Raw genomic sequence first — 8,363 nt, 5'->3', positions numbered from 1 at the left:
AATTTTCAACTCCGGTTGAAAAGTCGATAAAATCACCCTCGGGCCCACGTGCCCGGATTCCTAAAATTTTCGAAGATAAACTTTGCCCATGACATCACGGACTCAAATATATAATTTATTCTCAATTCTATGCCCAAAATTCGTGGTCAAAATCCAAATATACAAGATTCTAGGTTTTTCCACCCAAGCCCCAATTTTTACTAATTCCCATGTTCAAATCCATATAAACTCATGTATTTAACTCAGAATTGTGAAGAAAGTACTTACCCCATTATGATTGATGAAGATGGCACTCCAATGTGCTCCAAAATCGGATCCCATGGGCGAAAATGAAATGAGATAGAGCCAAACCCTCGCCTTAAAGAAGACACTGTCCAACCCCGACTTCCGCACCTGCGGTGCCTTGGCCGTATCTGCGGTCCCGCACCTGCGGTCCCGCACCTGCGGAAATCCCATCGCAGGTGCGGCTCCAGCGCGGCCCAACATTTTCGCACATGCGCTCCTGCGTTGCTCTCTTCGTACCTGCGCCTTCGCAGGTGCGCAAATCTTTCCGCTCTTGCGGTTCTCAGCAGCCTGTCCCCTTCCGCTTCTGCGAGCCATTTTCCCGCACCTGCAGCCCTCTTCACGCAGGTGCGCTTACACCAGATGCTCAGCTTCTTCAGCCCTTCTTCAAATTTCAAATTTGATCCTTTAACCACCCGAAATCCACCCGGGGCCTTCGGGACCTTAACTAATTATACCAACACGTCCCAAAACACATTACAAACATAGACGAGCCTTCAAATCACATCAAATAATGTCGAATTCATGAATCGCACCCCATTTCAAGCTTAATGAACTTTAAAATTTCAAACTTCCTCATTCGATGCTGAAACCTATCAAATCACGCCCGATTGCCCTCAAATTTTTCACACAAGTCACATTTGACATTACGGACCTACTCCAACTTCCGGAATCGGATTCCGACCCCGATATCAAAAGGTCTACTTCCGGTCAAACTTCTCAAAAACCTTTGAATTTCTAACTTTCGCCAAACGACTCCAATATGACCTATGGACCTCCAAATCCACTTCCGGATGCGCTCCAAATACCGAAATCACTATACGGAGCTATTCTCAGACTCGGAATTCCAAACATACATCGATGACATTAAAATGCACTTCAACCCAAATTTATGAAATTTTTCCAAAATGTTAACTTCCACAATATGTGTCGAAACGCTCCCGGGGCAACCAAAACCCGATCCGAACATACGCCCAAATTTGAAGTCATCATATGAACCTACTGGAACCTTCAAATCCTGATTTCGAGGCCGTTTATTCTAAAATCCAATCTTAGTCAATTCTTCCAACTTAAAGCTTTTGAAATGAGAATTTTCTTTCCAATTCAACTCTGAACTTCCCGAAATTCAATCCCGACCACGCGTACAAGTCATAATACCTTAAGTGAAGCTACTCATGGCCTCAAACCGCCGAACGACGCGCTAGAGCTCAAAACGATCGGTCGGGTTGTTACATTCTCTCCCACTTAAACATACGTTCGTCCTCGAACGTGCTAAGAATTGCGCTGGAGTTGTCCAAAATCACTGTTTAACACCTCATGCACCTACCCGTGCTATCACAACTTAGTTGAGCACATTAGCTCGAGCTAATATTAAGAATTTCCCTTTTACTTAGCCAAATAGGCCTTAAAGCCCAATTCCAACATCCGGATTTCTCTGCCATGCCTGCTTCTATCATACGGACGTCGTATCAATCTCTATACGATGCACCAATACATGATTGCATACCTTTGCTGGATCCACACTACGCACTGCATAACTTACATGACCCATAACATCCTCTGACAACAATAGCCTAAATCTCACGAATCTGATGATCACAATACACCTCATGACATATATAAGTCTCGTTTTAACTCTGGCAATACCTCCACGACGGAAGAGACGTGTAGAAATTTATAACTAACTGCCAAGCCAACAAATCATTGAATCTCTCCTCTTGACTAGAATCATCACCCCATTATGAACCGAATAATGGTATTTTCTCTTTAATATGCTTCACATAATCCGATCATACTAATCCCAGATCCAAAAATCTCGTCTCACCCAGTATAAGTTGCCCAGGCAATAAGCCACCTCAGGCACTGCCAAAAGTTTCATGTGATGCCACAATGTGCCAATAAGCTACAAACTTGAATATGATACATAAGGAAAACGAACTCTGGAAATAACTACTCTACCCACGTAACTAATTAAATAACCGAAAAGGCGTTATGAACGTTCCTCAGAAAGTGAGAAACAAAACACACAAGAATAGATATAGGGAACTGTACTCAACATCACACTGTTTGCGGCGTGCAACCCGATCCAAACAACATGTCTGTGGCGGCATGCCACCTGATTCACACATAATAACTTGTAAGGAATTAGTTACCGAGCTAAAATGCTTATGCCTGCGAAATACTCGAATATCGACCACAAACACGCCAAGTGCATAATACCGTCCTTTGGGAGACAGATAGCGCCATACGCTACAAAACTCAAACACAACTAAGGTGCAATATATGATCTAACTCTCGAGAGCCATCCTGCTCACATAACACTATCGCTACGCAGAACCTCAACACATATGAAATCATCAAGCTGTTTCACAACTCACGCAGCACAATATAGTATTACATGAAATAGCCGATGACGAATTAACATCCAACGTCCGAATACTCCTTCATAAGGAGCGCTATGCTAAAATGAATACCTCCGGCCCGACATAGAGCCCACATTCATATCTAGATCCACCCACGGACCTCAAGCCGATTCAGATCGCACTGTACTAGTCTAATAACCTTTCAAGGGTTCATAATAACCCTTTTTCTCATAACACACAAGAACAACCATCATATCCGGAACAAAACTCCACAGTCCACAACCAAATAAACAGAGCGCCCTCCAGGAATAAATTCTCACATGAACAATAGTACCGCAATCTCTATACTTGGTTCCAATCTTCGATCAATCAAGTGACTACATGTCACACTTATACAATCTTCTCGTGGGACGTGCTCCCACGACCTTCCGCACCAGATAACAAGTCTGCACATCCATACCATCGGCTGCACAAATGCTGTAAAGCAAATCAAAAATCCGAAATCACTACTCAAAGCCTCTTGCACATGACACCGATCTCAGGTGAGCTAAAGACAATACCAGCTTACTCTAACCATCTGAATCCTTTCCCGCTCATCCGAGCTCTTGACATTCTTATCGACACCAAACTACAACCTTGATCCTCAACTTCCGAATCCCATGCCGATCACTGCACTTAATCATGCCAATGCATAAGAGTACAAGAATTTTATCTTAACTTCCGAACTACTAATAGGGTAAACACTTCATCTCATAGAAACCTTTTACTTAACTCATTCCAAGAGAACCATCGCAACACGCAACTGAATCCTCATATCCGTAGAAAATACCAACCTCAAGTAGTGTTCTAAACCACCATAACCCTTTCGGGAACCATCTGCACATAACAAGCCATAATACTCGAAAGCCTCCAAATAAGATCAGTTACGGCGACCATCAAACCTCGCACGTACCGTCACAAATCACATGAATAACCCAACACACTGAAGGAGCTGATTCTTACCATCATTATGCCGATTCAACCATTGCTAACCGACCCGACTCTTTCTAATTTACCCTGGACTTGCCTTAGGAATAATAATAGCTCCATTCAAAACATGGCGAACTCAATCCGCACTCGTCCTTAGTGATCCTATTTCACAAGAACACATTGTCTCAAAACCCACGAACCATTTCATGCCCTCCTTGTGCGCATAATCGCTTCTTCAACTGATACACCCATTCTGATGATTCTTCTATAAATCCAAAGTTACATGCTCCCCTTCCTCTTATGATACCCCGTAGACCAATGATAACACGAAACACTCTAAGATCCTTTATCATAATCCGCTGCAAAAGCTCGATATTCAACCATACTATGGACTCGAAATCCTTAGGCACCACACCTTAACTTTTGAATCCACTAGGACCGTTATTGAGAGTCACCCACTCTAACTTGGTCCCGAATATAATCAACTCCAAGGCTCTGCTAGCACATGAGCACCCTCTCAAAGAAGCATCTGGTCGAATTATCTTCCTTGCAACTCGCCTCTACACGAAGCATAAATCCTGAGTCTTCCCAAAGCCTGAACATGAACCGATAAGGCCAACTATAGCACACATTCCTCAAATCGCTTGCTCAAATTACCACTGATGTTCTCTTTCCTTAGTCGTAATAACCCACCAATATGCCGATAACCAGAAATCTTACAAATAGACGACCATGCAATCCAACTGTGGGCGGTGGGACTCTCCCATTTAGCTTGAAGCTACTATTGCATAAACCTGAAACCCACCAAGATTCTTCCTTCATCGATATGATCTAGCACAATCAACCCGCCAAATTCCTCGAAATCCTTCCATTAACCTTTAATGAACACTCCGAACCACTAGCCACATTTATATATTCAATCTCTTACCGGATAGCCAGTAGAATTCTTTGCAGAAGTTTCGTCAACACCACACGACCACTAACCTGCTCACAGGAGATAACCCACCTGTGAAAATTACATGCCGACATATTCCAACATCGCTGTACTGGGTATAATTACTACGAAATCAGTAGATCATCCTGAGTTCGAGCTTATTCACCACTTGCACTAATCCGTTCACTCCTCATGGACGTCAACTAAAGGTGCGACACTACATTCCAATCCAAAGTCATGTTGTATCATTCTTCATATCAAGCAACTCCTTTCTGTTGTATCCAATCTCCCGCCGTATAATAGCCAATATTTCAAATTAAGTCCGTAGACCCAATCACCGTCCACCATCATTCCCAAATCACTCTAAACATTCCTCAAGGCGTGTAGCTATCCTATCACAGAACCCACATGCTACTCTCCCACTCTCCCACTTTGGTCAAACTCACTCCTTTAAGTAACTACCCGACTCCTGTTTCTCACGCTTGGCCTTCTATAAGTTTATCCACCGCAAGGCACCTCCCACATGTCCTTCCTCATCCTTTGCTGCCCAGTTGTTGCCTTAAATCAAAATCTACCTCTGTAGCACTTGAACCGATAGATCGCTACCAACTTTAAACCTTTCTGGAAATCATCTTTCTCGAGCCATCAATACCAGGAATGTCAATTCGATCCTGAACCCCTGTATACTGCGACCTCTGACAGACGCTTTCTCGGTATCATTTATAATACTCTGCCCCAAGTCGAATTGAAGAAAACCATAACACAGGCGAACTTAACATATTATAACCAATCAAGGATGATGATGCCACATCACAGGCGAAGATTCCACCATTCTCGAAAATATCGAGTCCCGCTACTCCATCATATTTTTAGTTCAATTGCCTTTTCTCCGTCGAAAATAAAATATTGAATCTATGAATCATGCACTGAGTAAACCTCCTTTCAAGTCATTCACTGCCCCAAGACATAGGCAAGCATCCTACCATCACATCAATACTGTGCGATAACAACTCACGAGCATCATAGCAACTTGTGCATAGCCTCAAAGCTCTCAGAAGTACAGCTACTGAGCTGAAATGACAGAATATCCTTCCACAAGGCGATGATAATAGTCGCATCAACTACGCAGGGAGAAACATCCTGCACCACATCTGTAGTACCATTACAATTCCTTAATTCCCGATTTAGAACTAGCGTTTCACGTCGCATAAGATTGAATGGGAAAGAAATAAAGGCATAAGCTTCAAAGGAATCAAATCGCACGATGAGGAATCAAGAAGGGAAGTGCTCCTAACAGCCCTGTAGCCTCTCGAAGATAAGTACAGATGTCTCTGTACCGATCCGCAAGACTCTACTAGACTCGCTCATGACTCGTGAGACCTAAGTGAACCTACTGCTCTGATACCATGTTGACACGACCCAAAATCCTCGAAAGGTCGCGATGGCACTGGACACTACTGTCAGGCAAGCCAACACCAATAATTAGTAAATTCTCATTTTAATATTTTTGAAATCATAGTTATTCCCCTCAATTAAATAGAAGAAGATGGAGTTCACAAAATACGTAATAATATTTTTAAAAAATAATTCCAATACAGTGCAACCCATAATCATCCCAAAACCCGGTGTCATAAGTGCATGAGAATTTACTAAGAATGTAAAATAAAATACAACAGCTGTCCGGAATACAATTGGACATGAAAAATGTAAGTACTCCGAAGGAGACTCTGTTGGTTGCGGAGCATCGTATAGAATGCAGCTGACCTAAATTCCCACCATAATCGCGCCTCTACGCCCACAAGGCCGCTAAACATATGTGTACCTGTACAAAAAATATGCAGCAAGTATAGCAAGAGTACGTAAATCAACGCGTACCCAGTAAGTATCCCGCCTAACCTCGAAGAAGTAGTGACGAGGGGTCGACTCGGACACTTACTATAGGTTATAATCAATATACCAATGATATGATAAATTATGAATTTTTATGAGGCAACGGTAAACATAATAACATGAGATAGGTAAATAATTCTCTTGTTAATAGGGTATTTCCAAATTTATCTTCATCTTTTAACAATTTAAATCCCCGGCCAATGAGGCCATATCAATTATCAATAATTTCCAAAACAATCAATTAAGTCATGCGCAAATCATACCGAGGTCGTACGGCCCGATCCAATAAATATTTAAATTGTGCAGTGCCAGATGGTCGAATTGTGCGAACCATAGATACATCTATTTAATCTGCTGAGGCGTTCGGTCCGTTCCACAAAAGATAAACACATTCAGACAACCAAATCAAGGATTTATTTAAAACTCAAGTAGGCGAAGTCTAACCCTTTTGAAATTCCCTTATCAAGTTCCAATCTGTTTTAAACAGTTAAATTAACAAGTAGGATGCAAGCATCGCGAGTATAACGTGATTTGGGTCCTAGACTACCCGAACATAAGTATAATAGTAGCTATGCACGGACTCTCGTCACCTCGTGCGTACGTAGCCCCCACAAATAGAAGCACATATTGAATTATTTTACCTATGGGGTAAACTCCCTCTTACAAGGTTAGAAAGGAGACTTACCTCGCTCCGAAGTTCCATAACCGGCTCCCAAGACCTTCCGACGACTCAAACCGATACCCAACGCTCCAAAACTAGTCAATAATTATGCAAACTCATTTATATATACTCAAATACTCATTATAATCCTATTTACAATAATTCCCAACTCTGCTTGAAAAGTCGATAAAATCATCCTTGGGCCCACGTGCCCGAATTCCGAAAATTTTCGAAGATAAACTTTGCCCATGACATCACAGACTCAAATATATAATTTATTCTCTATTCTATGCCCAAAATTCGTGGTCAAAATTTAAATATACAAGATTCTAGATTTTTCACCCAAGCCCCAATTTCTACTAATTTCCATGTTCAAATCCATATAAACTCATGTATTTAACTCAAAATCGTGAAGAAAGCACTTACCCCATTATGATTGATGAAGATGGCACTCCAATGTGCTCCAAAATCAGCTCTCATGGGTGAAAATGAAATGAGATAGAGCCAAACCCTCGCTTTAAAAAAGACACTGCCCAGGCCCGACTTTCGCACCTGCCGAAATTCCATCGCAGGTACGGCTCTAGCTCGGCCCAACATTTTCGCACATGCTCTCCATGCGGCGCATCTGCGTGTCCTCTCCTGCGTTGCTCTCTTCGCACCTGCGCCTTCACAGGTGCGCAAATCTTCCCGCTCCTGCGGTTCTCAGCAGCCTGTCCCCTTCCGCCTCTGTGAGCCATTTTCCCGCACCTGCGGCCCTCTTCACGCAGGTGCGGTTACACCATATGCTTAGCTGCTTCAGCCCTTCTTCAAATTCCAAATTCGATCCGTTAACCACCCGGAATCCACACGGGGCCCTCGGACCTTAACCAATTATACCAATACGTCCCAAAACACATTACGAACTTAGTCGAGCCTTCAAATCACATCAAACAACGTCGAATTCATGAATCGTACCCCATTTCAAGCTTAATGAACTTTAGAATTTCAAACTTTCTCATTCGATGCCGAAACCTATCAAATCACGCTCGATTGCCCTCAAATTTTGCACACAAGTCACATTTGACATTACAGACCTACTCCAACTTCCGGAATCGGATTCCGACCCCAATATCAAAAAATTCACTTCCGGTCAAACTTCTCAAAAACCTTCGAATTTCTAACTTTCGCCAAACGACTTCAAAATGACCTACGGACCTCCAAATCCACTTCCGGGCGCGCTCCCAATACCGAAATCACCATACGGAGCTATTCTCAAACTCTGAAT

This window comes from Nicotiana tabacum, chromosome 9 (assembly GCF_000715075.1).
Source record: "Nicotiana tabacum cultivar K326 chromosome 9, ASM71507v2, whole genome shotgun sequence".
NCBI lineage: Eukaryota > Viridiplantae > Streptophyta > Magnoliopsida > Solanales > Solanaceae > Nicotiana > Nicotiana tabacum.
The sequence above is the reverse complement of the archived record's forward strand: the minus strand, read 5'-3'. Positions refer to the sequence as shown.